Genomic DNA, 22,451 nt, shown 5'->3' on the forward strand with positions numbered 1-22,451 from the left:
ATGCTCAGCCCATTGTGGGCGTTGCTCTGCTGTAACTGGAGCTATTCTAGCACCTGAGGCAGAGGCCATGGAGCCATCCTTATTGCCCAGGCCACATTTTTGCTCCAATGGAGCCTTGGCTGTGGCAAGGGAGGGGCAGAGAGAGACAGAGAGAAAAGAGAGGGAAGGGTGGAGCAGCAGATGGTACTTCTCCTGTGTGCCCTGGCTGGGAATTGAACCCAGGACTTCCATACTCCAGGCTGATGCTCTACCATTGAGCCAACCGTCCAGGGCCACATTCTCCATTCTTATTCACCACAGTACTAGAAGTTTTAGCCAGAGCAATCAGGTGAGAATAAGAAACAAGAGGCACCCCAATTAGGAAACAAAAAGGAAAAGTATCACTTTTTGCAGATGATTGATGCCATATATAGAAAACCCCATGACTCCACCAAAAAGTATTAGAACTTTAAACTAATACAGTCAAGTCACAGGATACAAAATTAATAAGCAAAAATGTATTTCTTTCCTATATGCCAACAATGAAACTTCAGAAAATGAACTCAAAAAAACAATTCCTTTTATAATTTCAACAAAAATAAAAGAAAATATCTGGAAATAAACTTATCAAGGGATGTAAAGGACCTGTATACTGAAAACTACTATGCATTATTGGAAGAAATTAAAATGAAACAGTGAAATGGAAAAAATATTCTGTTCATGGATCAGAAGAATCAACATAGTCAATATGGCTACACTACCTAAAGCAATATACAGGTTTCATGCAATCCCCATAAAAAATCCATAGTCATTTTTTAAAGAAATAATAGAAAAAATCACCAGGTTTTTATGAAGCGGTTAAATACCCCAAATAGCCAAAGCACTGCTGAGAAGAAAGAATAAAGCTGGAGGTATCATACTACCTGACTTCAAATTAAACTACAGAGATACGATAATAAAAACGGCCTGGTATTGGCAGAAAAGCAGACACAGAGACCAATAGAACAGGATCAAGAACCCAGAAATAAAACCATGTATATATGGACAAATCATCTTTGACAAAAGAGCCAAAAACACACAATGGAGAAAAGAAAGCCTCTTCAATAAATGGTGGTGGGAAAATTGGAAAACCACATGCAAAAGAATGAAACTTGACTACAGTTTGTTTCCTTGCATAAAAATTATTAAAAATGGATAAAAGACATAGATATAAGATATAAAACAATAACTCACATAAGAGAAAACATAAGTACTAAACTTATGGACTTTGGCTGTAGAGAAAAATTTATGAATTTGACCCCATAGGGAAGGGAAGTAAAGGCAACAATAATGAATGAGATTATATCAAACTAAAAAGCTGCACAGCAAATAAACTGACGACAAAACAAAAAGTGAGCCAACCAAATGGAAGATGATATTTACAAATAACAGCTTAGTTAAGTTGTTAATATGCAAGTATATAAAGAATTGACAAAGATCAGCAAAAAAGAAGCAAGCAATCCAATTAAAAGATGGAGAGAACATTTAAACAGATTCTTCTCCCAAAAAGACATACAAATGAGCCCCTGGCAATGGGCAAGGAGGCACCTGATTGGTGGTGCTGTTCTTATATCAGTCAGGGGCAAAGCAGGTGTTCAGCCCTAGTTCATCCTAGCTTGATGCCTGTATTGGTGGCCAGAGCTGTTTCATGCCTAGGGCACATAAAAAAATTAAAAAAAAAGACATACAAATGTTCAACAGATATTTGAAAAAAGGCTCATCTCCACTAGATATTTGAGAAATGCAAGTCAAAACTAATGAGATAACAACTCAGACCTGTTAGATTGGCTATTATCAACAAGATGGGTAATACAGTTGTTGGAGAGTGTTTCGGTGGAACAGGAGTTCTCATTCACTGCTGGTGAGAATGTAAACTGGTACAGCCATTATGGAAGATAGTATGGTGGTTCCCCCCAAAACAAAGAACCATCATTTGACACAGCAATTACTCTATTGGGTATCTCCCCAAAAAACTCAAAAACATTGGCATGCAAAGACACATGTTCATTACAGCATTGTTCATAATGGCTAAGACATGGAAACCACCAAATGTCCTTTGGTAGAGATTTGGATAAAGTAAGTGTGGTGCGTATATACACTGGAATACTACACAGCCATAAGAAATGATGACATACTGCCATTTAGGACAACATGGATAGACCTCGAGAACATTATATTGAGTGAAATAGGTAAATCAGACAAAGCTAACAACTATATGATTTTACACATAGGTGGGATATAAAACAGACTCACGGGCATAGATAAAAGTGAATGATTTCTAGGGGAAGGGTTTTTTTGGGAGAGGGATTGGGGAGGGGAGTAAAGAGTGACATGCATGTGATGACAGAGAGTGATTTGGCTTTGGGTGATGTGTACCCAACACAATCAACAGTTCAAATGCTAATGAGATGTTCACTTGAAACCTATGTACTCTTAATGATTAATGTCACCTCATTAAATTTAATTTTGAAAAAAAAAGAATACTACAGGCAGTAAAATCTTTGACTTCTCACATACCAATATATACATTTGATACATCTTCTCAGGCAAGGGAAACAAAAGAAAAAAATAAACTAATGGGACTACGTTAAACTAAAAAGTGTTTGCCCAGCAAATGAAACTATCAACAAATTACAAGACAACCCAGTGTGTGGGAGACGTATTTGTCAATGATACATTAGATAAGGGGACAGTATTCAAAATTTATAAAATACTCAACAGCAAAAAAGAAAAATACAAGCCAATTAATAAATTGTTGAAGGCCTTGAATAGATAGTTCTCCAAGGAGAACATACAGGTGGCCAATAGACATATGAAAAAATTCTCAATGTTAATAATCATCAAATAAATGCAAATTAGAATCACAGTGAGATATCACTTTACACTTGTCAGAATGGCTGTCATTAGTAAACCCACAAATACAAGTGCTGGTGAGTATGTGGAGAAAAAGGAACCCTTGTGCACTCTTGGTGAAAATGCATATTAGTGCAGCTGCCATGGAAAATATATGGTTCCTCAAAAAATCAACAGTGAAACTGTCTTATGATTCAGCAATTCCATTTCTGGGATTTTTTCTGAAGAAACCCAATACATTAATTTGAAAAAGCATATGCATCTCTGTTCACCACAGTGCTAGAGTTGGAAGTAGCCCAAGTGCCCATCAGTAGATGAGAGGATAAAAAAGCTGTGGTATATTTACACAATGGCATACTACTCAGTCATAAAAAAGAGGGAAATCTTACCTTTCATGACAGCATAAATAGACTTCGAGGGTATTATGATAAGCAAAATCAACCAAAGAAAGACAAATACGTCCCTGTCCATTTGGCTCTGTGGTAGATTGTTGCCCTGGTATTTGGATGTCTCAGGTTTGATTCCCAGTCAGGACACACAGGAGAAGCGACCATCTGCTTCTCCACCCCTCACCATCACCCTTCTCTTTTGCAGCCATGGCTCAGTTGGTTCGAGTGCACTGGGCCTGAGTGCTGAGGATGGCTTTGTGGAGCCTCTGCCTCAGGTACTAAAAATAACTCGGTTATGAGCATGGCTCCAGATAGGCAGAGTGTCCGTCTCAGATAGGGGTTGCCAGGTGGATCACAGTTGGGGTGCATGTGGGAGTCTGTCTCTCTATCTCCCCTTCTCTCACTTGGAAAAGAAAATAGAAAAAATTGACAAATACTATATGATTTCACTTATATGTGGAATCTGATGAACAAAATAAGGACAGACTAATAGATTCAGAGAACAAACTGACATCTGTCAGAAGGGATGGGTTCTGAGAGGCTGGGTGAAATAGGTGAAGAGATTAAGAACTTATTGACACACAATATTATGACTACCTGGAAGAGATAAATGGGTGATAAATGGTGATAGAAAGAGACTATGCTTAGATGGTGAGTGCAAAATGCAATGTGCAGATGATGTAGAATTGTACACTTGAAGTCTATGTAATTTTGTTCACTAATTAGCCTCAATAAATTTGATAAAAAATAATAATTTAAAAAATTAAACAAAAGTAAAATTTAGTAAGTATATGAACAGTGACAAAAGTATATAACAGGTTTCAGGTAAACATTTCTATAGCATTTGAACAATTGATTCTGTTTTATACCCATCACACAAAGCCAAATCATTTTCCATCACCTTGTATTTGTCTCTCTTTACACCCTTCCCCCAACTCCTTCTTTCTCCTTCACATCTCCCTCCCCCTGGTAACCACTGCACTCTTATCTATGTCCATGAGTCTCAGTTTTATATCCCACCTATATGTGAAATCATTCAGTTCTTATTTTTTTCTGATTTACTTATTTCGATCAGTATAATATTCTCAGGGTCTATCTAAGTTGTCATAAATGACACTGTCATCATTTCTTATGGCTGAGTAGTATCCCGTTGTATATATATATGCACCACATCTTCTTTATCCAATCTTCTGTTGAGGGACACTTTGATTGTTTCCATGTCTTGGCCACTGTACTCTTATTGATAAATGTCACACTGTTAAATTTAATATTCTAAAATAAATAAATAAATAAAACTTTCACAAGAGGCAATCTTACTCTATCTTTAAAGTTTCACAGGTTCTAAGACTTAAATATAAATTAAATAATTTCAAACCACGTTGTAACTAGGAATGATATAAATAAATAAATAAATAAATAAAGGTATATAACAGTGGAATTAGAATAAGTGAATAGTATGAATTGATAAATTATGCTAAATAAACAAATGATATTTAAAATTGTTAAAAATTTGATAGTAAAAATTTAGATGATTGGAATATAAAGTACCAGGTGCTTTTGAAATATATATATATATTTTTTTTACAGAGAAAGAGTGAGTCAGAGAGAGGGATAGACAGGGACAGACAGACAAGAACAGAGAGAGATGAGAAGCATCAATCATTAGTTTTTCGTTGTGACACCTTAGTTGTTCATTGATTGCTTTCTCATATGTGCCTTGACCGTGGGCCTTCAGCAGACCGAGTAACCCCTTGCTGGATCCAGCGACCTTGGGTTCAAGCTGGTAGGCTTTTGCTCAAACCAGATGAGCCCGCGCTCAAGCTGGCGACCTTGGGGTCTCGAACCTGGATCCTCCGCATTCCAATCCGATGCTCTATCCACTGCGCCACCGCCTGGTCAGGCTTCTTTTTTCTTTTTAAAGTACTTTTTTTTTTTTTTTTATAGGGACAGAGAGAGAGTCAGATAGAGGGATAGATAGGGACAGACAGACAGGAATGGAGAGAGATGAGAAGCATCAATCATCAGTTTTTCGTTGCGACACCATAGTTGTTCATTGATTGCTTTCTCATATGTGCCTTGACCGTGGGCCTTCAGCAGACTGAGTAACCCCCCGCTCGAGCCAGTGCCCTTGGGTCCATGCTAGTGAGCTTTTTGCTCAAATCAGATGAGCCTGCACTCAAGCTGGCAACCCCGGGGTCTCGAACCTGGGTCCTTCCGCATCCCAGTCCGATGCTCTATCCACTGCGCCACTGGCTGGTCAGGCAGAAATATGTTATTTTAATGGGGTTGTTTATCCCTGGTAACATGCACAAACTATATTGGGATGGTAGTCAAATTAACCAGGTTGATAAACAGTTGCTTTTATATCTATATTTCCAGTTTTATGCTGATTTCCACTTAAGTAGAGAGACATTACACAAAAACTAGTTTCCTAGATCTTTCCCTTTCTATTAAAATTTTATTTTCAGAAACTAATCTTAGAGAATTTAACCTTAAGGTCAAATACTATATGATGAAGGAGATCTTATGTTCTGCCTCTGATGGGATTTGTAATATGAAGACACTGTTGAAGAAAGGAGATACTTGATAACAAATGGATATGAAACAACTAGACACAATCAAATATCAAATTATAGTTGCTTCTGTTCAGGATAATGTATAAATTGTGTCATGGTTATCTTATAAAGTAACAATGAGAGTTGGAAAATAGTTGATGAAAAATTTTACTCAATCTCAAATATTATCCTTTATTATAATTCATCCAGATGCTTTTTTTTCAAATGTTAAAGTCCTTAGCAATTACAGAATTATCAATAATATCAATGTAATTGATATTCAAGTATTAACTACTAATATAATAGCATCAGAAATTAATCCTGTTTTTGGTTACCAAATACTTGGGCCATATTTGAACTAGTGACTTAGAGGTAACCAAAATAGTGTCATAAAATTCTTTACAAATTTTTAATTGATCTTGTGTTCAAATGTATATGATAGTTTTTATTTTGCATAGTAATGTTAGTTGAAATAGAGTTCCCAGGATTCTGTTAAAGTTGAAGAGCTTAGGGAAGAAATAATTTTAAACATTGACTCTCCACACTGTATTAAATGATGTAATGCAATCTAAAACATCCTCAAAAGAGATCGTATTGGGTAGGCTTTACTGAAAATGAGTGAAAATGCTGATATAATATATAAATATAAAAATAAATGAAAACTTGCAACCTTTAATTTGCTAATATGACAAACTGCCAATAATGAAACAAAATATATTACATTTAAAGCTCATTACTTATAGGAAAAAAATCTTACTTTGCTGTAATAACTAAAAAGTTATTTAGATACCACTCAATTCACTTATGAATTGATCATTGTAACCACTTAACTATAAAAATAAATGTAGATTTTAAAACAGTTATGCAGTGGTTGGTCAATTTAGTGTGCATTGGGCACTAAGAAGATTGGAAAGCATCTCATTTCTAATTCTAAACAGTTATGAAAATAATATGCATATAGTGTTCAGAAAAATTAAAATGGTATGAATGTTTCTTATTATTTTAGTCAGAAAATAAAACAATTATAGTATAAATGAAGTTACACACTGTGTGTTGATTACTTCTATTCTGATGGGAACTCTTGAATTCTCTTTTCTTTTTGGAGAACTCTATCTTTAGTTATTAAACTACTAGGTAAGGTCACAGTTGTATTCAGCTATGATTTTTTTATGTTAAATTTATTTAATTTCAGTACATTAATCCAAAGTTGTGTATCACCAAAATGTTTGAACCATCTATGTGGAATTCAAAGGACATTGATTATGCAGAAGTGGTGTTGAAGATCAGGATCATACTATAGAAGAAAGAATGCTGCTTAAATGGTTGGGTGACTGGAACATGAGCAGGATTTTCTTTCTAGTTTCTGCTATTAACACACCCCAAACTTCCTTCAGGGTGAAATGACCAAGCAATGTGTCATCTAAGCCAAGATGCTTCTGAAATGGAAGTGGACATTATTAATAGCTGAATAAACAGCAGGTAACCAGGACTATCCTGGGCAAACCTGAATGTATGGCTACACTTCTTAAATGGAGCAGTTAACTTTAGAGTAGTACTCATTACTGGTGCTTACCATTGCTGGCACAGAAGAGTTGTCATTCTGAACATTCATCCTAGATTTAAAATATTATTAGGTTATTCCATAAATATTTGTGGGCCCGCTTTAATAAGCAGGAGGCTCTGGGTGTTAAGTACAATGCAAATAAGTAAGGAGCCTAGTTTGTCTCAAGTTGTTTAAAATCAAAAGTATGAACTGTAAAGATGTAAAAGACACTAGCAGTAAACACTTTTTATTGAATGAGTAGTAGAAACCAATTGCTTTAGGGCTTCAAAGTTGAAAGTGAGATTACTATAAGTTATCTGGCCTGGAAAGTGCCTAGAAAGATGCTGGAATTTGCTCAGAACATAACATAGGTGGAATTTAGATACATGGAGAACAAAGCACAGAAGAAAATGATATGTAGGAGAATGAATCATGTTCAGGGGGCAGTGAATCAATTACGTTTGTGGATGGGAGTGGGAAGAGGAGATATTATTTTAAAAATTGAGATCAAATTCTATAATTCGGTCAAATTGATCCTGTTTGTAAAATGGAATGTGTGAGGACAAGTCAATGATATAAATATGTACTTTAGAAGGAATTATTTGGCAGTAGTATGCTGAATTAATTGGAAGTTGAAGAGAAGAGAAGCTGAAAGAAAGATATCTATTAGAGTGGATGCCAAGTATCAGTGTAGGTATAGCAGTAGAAATACAAGATAAAAATAAGAGGAACGGCAGTGTTAAAGGTCTCCTTGGTCTCTCTCCTTAAAGTTTCAACAAATAGAACAGCTAAGATTTAACAAAAGAGTTCCTGCTCAACATGCAAGTATATCCGAGAGATCCATGCATTAAAACATCTGAAGGGTTATAAGTGGGAACAAACTGGAAAGGAGGGAAGGGAGAAGAACTGAGATGGTGTCAGGGACACAACTGATAGCTCAAAGCCCTGAGCTCAGTGTGAGTGTCAAAAGGGGAAATTAGGTTGCTGCTGGCACTTCTTTTAGGTCACGGAGGTCTGTCTGTCACCATTACTGGTAGAACAAAACCACAAAAGCACCAGCCAGCTTTCCCCAGCTCATATCATGCCTACCCATTATAGCTACACTACCAGCTATATCTGGCTGCAAGAGACAGTGCTGATATTTCACAGACTTCGAACCTCATCACTATCACATGCCCTGATGAAGTTGGTGTCCTGAGACCTATGGGATCTGATCACAGAAGAGAAGCCCACCTCCCAAGATAACAGGACATCTTCCACTGCTCCACAGAGATCTGAAGCCAGAGCAAAGAAATAAAAACCATGCTTCAGCACCACCTACTAGAGAACAATAGAAAGACTTCTTATCAAACTACTAAAGAAATGCCACCCATATATAGATGCCTAGACAGAAAAGGAACCCATCAAATATTGTGAATAAACAAAGGAATGAGGCAGCTCAGAAAGAAAATAATATCTCCAGAAAATAAATTAAAATAGAAACATGATTTAGTGTCAAAATATTCAAGACTGCAGTTATGAAAAAATTTAATGAGAAGTGATCCCAGATGGCATCAGAGTAGGCTGATGTTGTTACACTTACCCCCTCTCAGGACTAAACTGGAGTTATAACTAAATTATACAGCAATCATCCTGAATATCCAACTGAAGACTAAATGAAGAGGAATCTTCTAATCAAGGATTCACAGAAGAAGCCACATCAAAACTGGTAAGAAAAGTGGAGACATGAAAAGGGCTGGCTCTGTTCTCACAAGAGGCAACTGAGTTCCTGGAGGGATAACTTAGCTGTGGGGGAATTCCACCTGAAAAGGTGGGATCTAAAACTCAAGCTGGTCTCCATGCTAAGTACACCAGAGCCTAGAAGAAGCACCCACATAGCATTTGGCAGTGAAAAGCAACAAAGTTTGCCAGAAAGAGATAGGAGTCCAAAAGACATAGGCATACTCCTAGAGAGCCAAATCACAAAATCTTGTCCACAGCCATTTACCCTGGGCTTCAGAAGAGGGAGAGCTGAGAGGACTAGAGTAATGTGAGGAGAGTTGGAGGTTTACAACTCCAAGGAAAGACATGAAGGAAAACAGCCACCAGGGTCCTTGTGCTAAGATATTCTCCAATACTGTAGTTACCATCATTCTTGTGTGGAGCACTGTTCTTCACATGACATCAGCCTGGAGGGGGAAAGGCAATTAATTGCCCCAGAAATTCCTTTTATTCCACCCTTTGTAGATTAGGCCCTTCTTGAAAGTCAGCAGCCTTGGCCAGGGAGTAGAGATGGTGGCAGTGAGTCAGTTGTCTGTCTTTGAGGTCAAGGTTATTTCTAACACTTTTCAATAAATCTGACTGGTACTTTCCCTTTCTGGGAGTTTCAATAGAACCACTCTCCTAGCTGCCTGCAGACACAACCTCCAGGCTCAAGAGGCCTCATTCATCCCGCTGTTAGTGACTTTTCTCTACTGACTTTGGGGCAAAATCTGAGACAGACTGAGACATGTAGCTCTAGGGTGGTGACCAGAAGCACCACCTTCCCCAAAGCCTGACCAGCACCTCCCCTTCAGGGGAGATCCACTAACTCTATTTTTTTTACTCCACCAGAGGCTCTTTCAGTGACTGAGCCTAACAGGCAGCCAGCAGGTGGAGGCAGCAGAGGTGGATCTTGGAGTGCCTTGGGACTTTGCTGATCTTTTCTGGGGTTTAGTGCTGGTAGTGGCTGGCCTTGGTGTGAAGCTTGGCCTTTCCTTTATGCACCTAAGACCAGCAAGAGCAGCCAAAAACTGTGGATCACATGAGTCTCCAAAGAGGTGGCTGAAGGTCAGTCACAAGCAACATTTTACATTGGCCTGCACCAGGTTTCCTCCCAAAATGATGAGAACGAACACACCCAGGGGCAGCTTTAGAATATCAGCACATGAATCAATTAGCTTCACAAGCTGCATATCCAAAGGGAGATTTAATCAGGCACCAAAGAAGGCTGAGGAAAATTTTGCTTCCTGTGGTCAGAACCAACATAGCCACAGGCATGTTTTAGTAGAGTAAAAACCTCACAGCCAGCCAGCCTGAGGGTCAGTCCCACACAGAATGGCCCAGTAGCAATCAAGATTGAATTACAGGGAAAGGCTCACATAACCCACTCAAGGGACATTCTTCAAGCACCCAGCTCTGGTGATAAAGGAGACTGCACCACTGGACCCAACAGAACACTGTATTAGGCCACCCCATCAAGACTGGGAATCATAGCTGATCGATTTAATACATAGAAACAAAGACAAAGAAGCAGACAAAATGAGGAGAAAAAGAAGCAGGCCTCAAATGACAAAATAAGAGAAATCTCCAGAAAAAGAGCTAAATACTGTGGAGAAAAGCAACTGATCAGATATAGAGTTTAAATTAATGGTTATATGGATGCTCAAGGAACAAAGTAAATTTCAACCAAGAGTAAGCAAAAGAGGGAAATAGAAACCATAAAAAAGAACTAGTCAGAAATAAAGAATACAATATCTGACATCAAGAATACCCTGGAAGGAATAAAAAGTAGGTTGGATGAAGCAGAAGGTTGAATCAGCAATTTGGAAGACAAGGTAGAAAAAAACACCCAATCAGAGAAGCAGAAAGAGAAAAAAGAATTAAAAAAAATAAGAATAGCTTAAAGAACCTTTGGGACAACATGAAGCATAACATTTGTATCATAATTGTACCAGAAGAAGAGAGAGGGTGAAAGATTGAGAAACATTTGAAGAAATAATGACCAAAAATTTTCCCAACTTGGTGAAGGAATAAGACACACAAGTCCAGAAAGTGCTGAGAGTCCAAACTGAAGTGGACCCAAAGAGGCCCACACCAAGACACATTATAATTGAAATTGCAAAGGTTAAATACAAAGGGACCGTCATAAAATCAGCAAGAGAAAAGCAGACAGTTTCCTACATGGGCTCTCCCATAAGACTGTCAATTGATTTCTCAACAGAAACATTTCAGGCCAGAGGGGATTGGCATGAAATATTCAAAGTGATGAAAAGCAAGGAACTACAACCAAGACTGTCTTCCTCAATAAGGCTATCATTTAAAATTGAAGGAAAAATTAAGAGCTTCCTAGAGAAGAAAAAGGTAAATCAGTATTATAAGAAATTTAAGGGGCCTGCTTTAAAAAGAGAAGAAAAAGAAAAATAAAAAGATGAGGAAAAAGTCAAAGAAGATGAAGCAGAAGGAAGAAAAGGAGGTAGAAGGGTTGGAGGAGGAGGAAGAAAAGTGGAAGAAAGAAGAAGGAGAAGAAGAAAAGAAAAAAAAACAGAGGAACATAGTTAAAAAACTACAATGGCAAAAAATGTACCTATAAATAATCACTTTAAATATAAATGGCTTAAATGTTCTAATCAAAAGTCATAGGGTAGCTGAATCTACAAGCAACTAAGGCCAATATATTTGCTTTCTACAATAGATCCACTTCAGAATTAAAGATACATACAGACTAAATATAAAGGAGAGAAAAGATATTTCAGAGAAATGGAAATTAAAAAAAGATGTTAAAAACCTGGGATGGGCCCTGGCCGGTTGGCTCAGTGGTAGAGCGTCGGCCTGGCGTGCGGGGGACCTGGGTTCGATTCCCGGCCAGGGCACATAGGAGAAGCACCCATTTGCTTCTCCATCCCCCCTCCTTCCTCTCTGTCTCTCTCTTCCCTTCCTTCAGCCAAGGCTCCATTGGAGCAAAGATGGCCCGGGCACTGGGAATGGCTCCTTGGCCTCTGCCCCAGGCGCTAGAGTGGCTCTGGTTAAGGCAGAGCGACGCCCCGGAGGGGCAGAGCATTGCCCCCTGGTGGGCAGAGCGTAGCCCCTGGTGGGCGTGCCGGGTGGATCCCGGTCGGGCGCATGTGGGAGTCTGTCTGACTGTCTCTCCCAGTTTCCAGCTTCAGAAAAATACAAACAAACAAACAAACAAACAAAAAAAACCCCCTGGGATGGCAATAGTTATATCTGGTAAAAAATATACTTTAAAACAAAGGCTGTGGAAAGAGACAAAGAATGACACTATATAATGATAAAGGGAACAATCCAACAAGGGGAAATAATGCTTGCAATCATTAATGAACCCAATGTAGAAGCAACTAATTATGTAAAACAAATCTTGATGGACAAAAAGGAAGAGAGCAGCAGCAATACAGTCATAGTAAAGAATTTTTAACACCCCATTGACATAAATGGATAGATCTTCCAGACAGAAAATCAACAAGGAAATATCAGCCTTAAATGATACATAACAGCCTGACCTGTGGTGGCACAGTGGATAAAGCTTGGACCTGGAATGCTGAGGTTGCCAGTTTGAAATCTTGGCTTGAATGTCAAGGCACATATGGGAGTTGATGATTTCTGATCCTCCTCCTTTTCTCTTTCTTTCTGACTCCCTCTCTCTTTCTCTCGCCCTCTCTAAAATGAATCAATAAAAAAAGACACATAACAGCTGGATTTAATTGTTATCTTCAGAGTGCTTCACCCCAAAGCAGCAGAATATGTTTTTTTCAAGTGCACATAAAACATTTTATAGGATACTCCACTTTTTATGACACAAAATAGTCTGAAAAATTTAAAGAGATTAAAACCACACCAAGCATCTTCTCTGAACGTAATAGTATGAAACTAGAAATCAATCAAAATAAAAAAACTGAAAAATGCACAGACATGGAGGCTAAATAACATGTTGCTAAACAGGAATTAGTAAACAATTAAATCAAGAAACAAATAAAAAGATATATTAAAACAAATGAAAACAAGAAGACAACAAAACAAAATCTATAAGACACAGTAAAAGCAGTCTTAAGAGGAAAATTAATAGCATTACAGGGCTACCTCAAGAAACAAGAACTCAAAGGCACCATCAACCTTGATAATCAAGGAACTTGAAAAAAGAACAACAAACTATTACAAAAGTGAACAGAGAGAAAGAAATAATAAAGATCAGAATAGAAATAAATGAGAGCCTAAAAAAGTAATACAAAAGATTAATGAAACCAAAAGCTGGTCTTTTGAAAAGAGAAAAAAGATTGACAAACCTTTATCTAGACTCATCAAGAAAAAAGAAGAGAGGGCCCCTGGCCGGTTGGCTCAGTGGTAGAGCATCAGCCTGGTGAGCAGGAGTCCCAGGTTCGATTCCTGGCCAGGGCACACAGGAGAAGCACCATTTGCTTCTCCACCCCTCCCCCTCTCCTTCCTCTCTGTCTCTCTCTCTTCCCCTCCCGCAGCCAAGGCTCCATTGGAGCAAAGTTGGCCCAGGCGCTGAGGATGGCTCCATGGCCTCTGCCTCAGGCGCTAGAATGGCTCTGGTTGCAACAGAGCAACGCCCCAGATGGGCAGAGCATCTCCCCCTGGTGGGCATGCCAGGTGGACCCCGGTCAGGCGCATGCGGGAGTCTGACTGCTTCCCCGTTTCCAACTTCAGAAAAATACAAAAAAAAAAAAAAAGAAAGAAAAAAGAAGAGAGACTCAAATAAAATCAGAGATAAAAGAGAAGTAACATCAAAGATATGCTAAACATTGTAAGAAAATATTATGAACAACTATATGCTAAGCAATTGGATAATCTGCACAAAATGGATAAATTCTTAGAAACATACAATATTCCAGAACTGTATAAGAAAGAATCAGAGAATCCAAACAAACAGATTACAGCTAGTGAAACTGAAGCAAAAATTTAAAAATTCCCAACAAAAAATTTTTTTGTACTGGGTTGCTCCACTGATGACTACTATCAAACATTCAAAGAATTAACACAGTTTCTTTTTAAACTATTCCAAAAAAACTTAAGAAGGGGGAAGACTTTCAAGCTCATTTTATGAGGCTAGAGTTATCCCAATTCCAAACCCAGATAAGAAACTAGACAAAAAGAAAATTATAAGCCAGTATCCCTGATAACTATAGGTGCTAAAATCCTCACAAAATATTGGCAAACCAGATCCAGCAATACACTAAAAATGTCATATACCATTACCGAGTGGGATTTATTCTCAGGATGCAAGGTTGGTACAACATTTGCAAATTCGTACATGTGATACATTACATAAACAAAAAGAAGGATAATAATCACATGATCTTATTAATAGATGTGGAAAATACATTTGATAAAATCTAGCACCAACTTATGATAAAAACTCTAAATGAAGTGCAAATACAGGGAACATGCCTAAACAAGGCCATATATGACAAACCCACAGCCAACATCATATTCAATGAACAAAAACTACAACTGACTCCCTTAAGATCAGAAATAAGACAGAATGTTCACCACCACCACTCTTATTTGACATAGTATGGGAAGTCCTAGCCCCAGATAAGGAGAAATAAAATGCATCCATATTGGAAATAAAGAAGTAAAACTGTCATTATTTGTATATGGCATGATACTGTACATAGAAAACCACAAAAATACTACTAGAAATAATAAATAAATTCATTAAAGTAGCAGGATACAAAATATATACCCCAAAATTAGTTGCATTTTTATACATCATTAATGATCTATCAGAAAGGGAAACTAAAACAACAATACCATTAACGATAGCTTAAAAAACAATAAAATGCCTAGAAATAAATTTAACCAAGGATGTAAAATACCTTTACTCAAAATTTATAAGACACTGAAAAAAGAATTTAAAGAATATAAATAAGTGGAAGCATATACCATGTTCATGTATAATAAGAATTAACATCATTAAAATGTCCATATTACACAAAAATCTATAGATTTAATGCAGTTCCTATTAAGAATGGTGTATTTAAAAGAACTAGAGAAAAAATTTATATGGAATCACAAAAAACCCTGATTTTCCCTAGCATTCTTGAGGAAAGGTACAATGTAGAAATCATAGTACCTGATAGCAAACTATATTACAAGTCTATAGTAATCAAAACACCATAGTACTGGCATATAAACAAAACCATGTATCAGTGGAACAGAACAGAGAGTTCAAAAATGAACCCATGCCTAGATGGTTAATTAATATTTGATGAATTTGGCAAGAACATACAAGAGTCCCCTGGCCAGTTAGCTCAGTCTCTCAGAGTGATGTCCTGAGATACCAAGGTTGCAAGTACATTTCTTGCTTAAGGCACATATGGGAAGTGACCAACGAATGCACGACTAAGTAGAAGAAGAAATGGATGCTTCTCCCTCTTTCTTCTTTTCTCTTTCTGTCTCTAAAATCAACTAATCAATCAATTGATAAAAAATTTAAAAACATACAATGGGATAAAGAAAGTCTATTCAATAAATGGTGTTGGGAAAACATGTAAAAAATGAAACTGGACCACCTTCTTAGACAATACACAGAATAATCTCAAAATGAATTAAAAACTTAAATATAAGACTAGAAAGCATATAATTCCTAAAAAAATATTGACATTAAAATATTGGATATTTATGGTTGCAATATTTTTTTTCTGATATGTTGCCTCAGGCAAGGGAACCATAAGAAACAAAAATAAACATATGGAATGACATCAGGGTAAAATATTACTGTACAAAAGGAAAACCATCAACAAAATGTAAAGAAAATGCACTACATGGAAGAAATTAGCCAATGATGCATCTTACAAGGGGTTAATATACAAAATTTATAAAGCAGTTATATACCTCAAAACCATAAAAACAAAAATGGGCAAAGGACTTGAATAAGCATTTTTCCAAAAAAAGACACACAGATGGCCAATTTTTATATGAAAAGATGCTCAATGTCACTAATCAGAGAAATGCATATTAAAACCACAATAAGATAATACCTCACACCACTCAGAATTGCTATCATTAATAAATCAGCAAGAACAAGTGTTGAGGGGGATGTGGAGAAAAGAGAACCCTTGTGCACTGTTGGTAGGAATACAGATTGGTGCAGCCAATGTGGAAAGTAGTATGGAGTTACCAAAAAAAAATTAAAAATAAAATTGCCTATAATCTAGCAATTGCACTTCTGCGAATTTATCTGAGCAATCTCAAGTCACTAATTTGAAAGAATATATTCTACCCTATGTTTATTGCAGCATTATTTACAATAACCAAGATTTATAAGCAGCACAAGTGTCCTTAAGTAGACAAGTGTATAAAAACCCACGGTACATTTACACAATGGAATAGTACATGGCTATAAAAACTAGGGTACCATAGCCCTGGCCAGTTGGCTCAGTGGTAGAGCATCAGCCCAGTGTGTGGAATTCGTGGGATTGATTCCCAGCCAGGGCACAGAGGGGAAGTGCCCACCAACTTCTCTACCCTTCCCCCCTCTCTTTTCTTTCTATCTCTCTCTTTCCCTCCTGCAGCCAAGGCTCCATTGAAGCAAAGTTGGCTTGGGTGCTAAGGATAGCTCCACAGCCTTCACCTCAGGTGCTAGAATGGCTCCAGTTGCAATGGAGCAATACCCCAGATGGGCAGGGCATCAGCCCCTAGTGGACTTGTCAGGTGGATATGGTCAGGTGCATGCAGGAGTCTGTCTTTCTGTGTCCCTATTTCTCACTTCAGAAAAACAACAACAAAACAAAAAAGCAAAACAAAACAAAAAACTAGGGCATCATACTCTTAAATATCACATAAAGGTTAAAGGATGTAAAAACATTACAAAAGAGAGTAAAAAATAATACCTATTTTAATTTGGAAATGAACTCCCAGTATACATAGGAATAATTTGTGACACCAAAAAATATAAAAGGGGAGGGAGTAAAGGTCTAATTTTGCAAATAGAAATAAAAATATGATGCATTTAGAAGGAAAAATACTGCAATATATGAAACTTTTTTTTTGCATTAACCTAATGGTAACACTGCACGCGTGCGCGCGCGCACACACACACACACACACACACATACACACACACACCAAAATGGAGATGCATGACTTAAATAAAGAGGAAAAGGGAACAATTATATAATATTACTCATGAAAACAACAAACAGGAACACAAGAGGAAATAAACAGTGGACACAGAAAGCTACCAGAAATAAAAATATAAAATGGCTATAGGAAATCCTCACACATCAATCACTCTAAATGTAAATGAACTGAACTCACACACACAGAGAGCACAGATTAGCAGATTGGATAAAAAGCACAAAACCAAACCATAGCCTGCCTTCAGAAGACACATCTAAACTCCAAAGACAGCCTGACCAGGTTGTGGCACAGTGGATAAAGCATTGGACTGGGATGCAGAGGACCTAGGTTCAAGACCCCAAGGTCTCCAGCTTGAGTGCAGGCTCATCTGGTTTGAGCAGAAAGCTCACCAGCTTGGACCCAAGGTCACTGGCTCGAGCAAGGGATTACTCGGTTTGCTGAAGGCCCGTGGTCAAGGCACATATGAGATAGCAATCAATGAACAACTAAGGTGTCACAACGAAAAACTGATGATTGATGTTTCTCATCTCTCTTCATTCCTCTCTGTCTGTCCCTGTCTATCCCTCTCTCTGACTCTCTCTCTGTCCCTGTAAAATAAATAAATAAATAAACTCCAAAGACAAATGTAAACTTGAAGTAGAGAGTGGAAAATTATTCTCTAAGCAAATGGCACCCCAGAAGCACAGGTGTAGCCATACTTATATCTGACAAAATAGTTTTCAAGATAAAAAAGGTCAGAAGAGACAAATATAGACATTTTATAATGAAAAAGTATACTACACCAGGAAGAAATAACATAATATATATGCACTCAGGGAGCACTGAAATATATAAAGCAATTACTAACAGTACTAAAGAGAGATACTAAAAATTTAAAAAATCATACTGGGTATCTATATACTACATTTACATCTATGGATAGATTGTCCACCCAGTAAATCAATAAAGAAATATTGTCCTTAAATGACCCACTAGACCAAATGAACATAATTGACATTTACAGAGCCTTTTATCCTAGAACACTTGATTATCCATTCTTCTCTAGTGTACATTAAACATTCTCAAGAATAAATTATATGTTGGGACACAAAACTAACCTTAACAAATTTAAGAAGATTAAAATTATACAAAGCATATTCTTCAAACACAATGTCTGAAATTAGAAATCTTGTGCAAAAAGAAGTAGGGAAAAATAAGCACAAATATGTGCAGATTAAACAACATGTTACTAAAATGTCCATGTCAGCCTGACCAGGTGGTGGCGCAGTGGATAGAGCGTCGAACTGGGATGCGGAAGACCCAGGTTTGAGACCCCGAGGTCGCCAGCTTGAGCGTGGGCTCATCTGGTTTGAGCAATAGCTCACCAGCTTAAACCCAAGGTTGGTGGCTTGAGCAAGGGGTTACTCGATCTGCTGAAGGCCCGCGGTCAAGGCACGTATGAGAAAGCAATCAATGAACAACTAAGGTGTTGCAACGTGCAATGAAAAACTAATGATTGATACTTCTCATCTCTCTGTTCCTGTCTGTTTGTCCCAGTCTGTCCCTCTCTCTGACTCTCTCTCTCTGTCTCTAAAAAATAATAATAATAATAATAATAATAATAATAATAAAATATAAATTAAAAAGTCCATGTTAAAGAAAAAGTAAAAGGAGAGATCAAAAGATACATAGAGACAGCCTAACTTGTAATGGCACAGTAGATAAAGTGTTGACCTAGAATGCTGAGGTTGCCTGTTCAAAACCCCAGGCTTGCCTGGTCAAGGCACATATGGGAGTTGATGCTACCTGCTCCACCCCCTTCTCTCTCACTCTCTTTCCTCTCTAAAATAAATAAAATCTTAAAAAAAAAGATACATAGAGACAAATGAGAATGACAGTAAAACAATAACAACAACAAAAACTGTTGGGATGTAGCAAATGTGGCAAGAGAGAAAAGTTTATATTACTACAATCCTATTTCAAGAAACAAGAAAAAGTCCCAAGTAAACAATCTAATATTAAATTTTAAAAAACGAGCAAAAGAAGAACAAAGAAAAAAGCCAGCAGAAGAAATGAAATAATAAAAATTAGAGTAGAATTAAATGAAATTGAGAACAAAAAGATTATACAAAAAATTAATGCAACAAAGAACTGGTATTTTGGAAAGATTAATAAAATTGACAAACATCTGGCTAGACTCAATTAAAAAGAGAAAATAATCAAGCAAAATTAGAAATAAAAAAGAACAAGTTACCATAAATATTACAGATATACAAAGGATCATACAAGAATACTATAAAAGACTATATGCCAACAAATCCAATAACCTAGAGGAAACAAATAAGTTGCTAGAAAGATATAGTCTTCCTAATTGAGTCACAAAGAACTGGAAAATCAAAAGAAAATGATCAAAAGTGAGTTAACTGAAAGAACTATCAACCTCCCCACCCCAAAGGTAAAATTTCAGGACCAGACGGCCTTATGAGTGAACTCCAACAAACATTCAAATATTTGATATCCATCCTTCTCATATTCCTCCAAAAAATTAAAGAGGCAATACTTCCCGAGACATTTCTGATACCAAAATCTGGCAAGAATAACACAAAAAAGAAAACTACTGAACAATATATCTGATGAATACAGATGTAAAAACTCTAAACAAAAATACTAGCAAATCAAATACAACAATACATTAAAATAATACTACATAATGATCAATAGGGATTCATTCCAGAGGCAAGGATGGTTGAACATATAAAAATTGATTAATTAATGTAATTTAGCACATTAACAAAGTAAAGGATAAAAATAATACAATTCTATCAAAAGATGCAGAAAAAGCATTTGACAAAATATAGCATCCACTTATGATTAAAACACTCAATAAAATGGCATAAAAAGAAAGTAATTAACATAATTAAGACATCAGCTAACACCATACTTAATGATAAAAAACGTGAAAGCTTTTCCACTAAGCTCAAGAACAAGACAAGGATGTACCCCATGACCACTTTTATTAAATATTGTTCTGGAGTCTTAGCCAGAGCAACTGGAGAGAAATAAATAAATAAAACATTCAAATTTGGCATGATAAAAGTGTCACTTTTTGGCCAGGACATGGAAACAACCAAAAAGCCCATCAGTAGATGACTGGATAAAGAAGATGTGGCACATATACACTATGGAATACTACTCAGCCATAAGAAATGATGACATCGGATCATTTACAGCAAAATTATACGAATATCATTCACTTCGTATAATGATAACATTATATGAAGTGAAATAAGTAAATCAGAAAAAACCAGGAACTGCATTATTCCATATGTAGATGGGACATAAAAGTGAGACTAAGAGACATTGATAAAAGTGTGTTGGTTACGGGGGAAGGGGGGAGAGAGAGAGGGACAGGGGGAGGGGGAGGGGCACAAAGAAAACTAGATAGAAGGTGACAGAGGACAATCTGACTTTGGGTGATGGGTATGCAACATAATTGAACGTCAAGATAACCTGGACATGTTATCTTTGAATATATGTATCCTGATTTATTGATGTCACCCCATTAAAAAAATAAAATTATTTAAAAAAAGTGTCACTTTTTGCAGAAGACATTTCATTATATAGAAAATTCTAAAGACTTCACCAAAGTACTTTTAGAAACAAATGAACATAAAAACTATAGTAGGTCCTGACCAGTTGTCTCAGCGGTAGAGCATTGGCTCAGCATGTGGAAATCCCAGGTTCAATTTAGGGTCAGGACACACAGGAGAGGCAACACTCTGCTTCTCCACCCCTTCCCCCTCCCCCATCTCTCTTTTTCTCCTTCTCTCCCATGGCCATAGCTTGAATGGTTCAAGCAATTTGATCCCAGGCTCTGAGGATGGCTCCATGGCCTTGCCTCAGGTGCTGAAATAGATCAGTTGCAGAGCAACAGGGCAGTGGCATCAGATGAACAGAGCATTGCCCCCTAGTGAGCTCGCTGGTTGGATCCTGGTCAGGGCGCCTGGAGAGTCTGTCTCATTGCCTTCCTGACTCCACCTCTCACTTAAAAAAAAAGAAACTACATTAAAGTTTCAGGATACAAAAATCAATGTAAAAAACCTCCATTGCATTCCTATATACTAACAAAAAACTTTAGAAAAATAAATGTAAAAAAATAATTCTTTGGCACTTTCAACAAAAAGAATAAAATACCTAGAAATAAACATAAGACATGATGTGAAGGACAAATGCACTGAAAACTACAGACATTATTAGAAGAAACTGCAGAACACACACACACACACACACACACACACACACACACACACACACACAAGATATATTATGTTTATGAATCAGAAGAATCAACATGGTTAAAATGCCCATATTATGCAAATTGAATGCAATCTCCACCAAATTCCAACAGCATTTTTCTTTTGTATTTTTTTCTGAAGTGAGAAGTGGGGCGGGATGGAGGCAGACAGACAGACTCCCACATATGCCTCACTGGGATCCACACGGCATGCTTACCAGGGGGCATGCTGTAATCTGAGTCATTCTAGCACCTGAGGTGGAGGCCATGGAGCCATCCTCAGCATCCCAGCTAACTTTGCTTCAATGGAGCCTTGGCTGTGGGAGGGGAAGAGAGAGACAGAAAGGAGAGGGGAAAGGGTGGAGAAGCAGGTGGGTACTTCTTCTGTGTGCCCTGGCCGGGAATCAAACCCAGGACTTCCACACACTGGGCCTGATGCTCTACCGCTGAGCCAACCAGCAAGGGCTCAATGGCATTAAAAACAAAACAAAACAAAAATCACCAGATTTGTATGGAACTATGAAACACCCCAGATAGCCAAAATAATCCTGAGAAAAAAAGAATGAAACTAAAGGCATCACACTCTCAGACTTCAAATTATATTACAAAACTACAATAATCAAAACATTATGGTGTTGGCAGATAAAAAAGACATATAGACTGATGGAACAGAATTAAGAGCCCAGAAAGAAACCCACATGTATGGTATATATTGTCATGATTCATGACTATATCAAACTTAAAATCTCCACAGGAAAAGAAACTACCACCTACAAAAAAAGGGGAAGAACTGAATGACATAAAATATTTGCAAAACTAATTTTTTTTAGAGAAATTATAACCATGTTTATTCTTTTAGAAATTATTTCTTAATTCCTGTATTTCACTATTAATAGTGAAAAGTGAAAAATTAGATTTTAGTATAGCACTTCATGTTTTAACGCTTTTTGCTAAAAGAA

The 22,451-nt window shown here is 37.2% G+C and overlaps 1 protein-coding gene and 1 pseudogene across 1 annotated transcript in view; both read left to right on the top strand.

Annotated features, from left to right (window-relative positions):
- Nucleotides 1-22,451, top strand: part of LRRC69 (leucine rich repeat containing 69) — a 122,866-nt gene that overhangs the window by 87,247 nt on the left and 13,168 nt on the right. The window lies entirely within an intron of this gene.
- LOC136401643 (small nucleolar RNA SNORA48) lies at nt 1,540-1,683 on the top strand (annotated as a pseudogene).

The sequence above is a fragment of the Saccopteryx leptura genome, chromosome 3 (genome assembly GCF_036850995.1).
Source record: "Saccopteryx leptura isolate mSacLep1 chromosome 3, mSacLep1_pri_phased_curated, whole genome shotgun sequence".
Classification (NCBI taxonomy): Eukaryota; Metazoa; Chordata; class Mammalia; order Chiroptera; family Emballonuridae; genus Saccopteryx; species Saccopteryx leptura.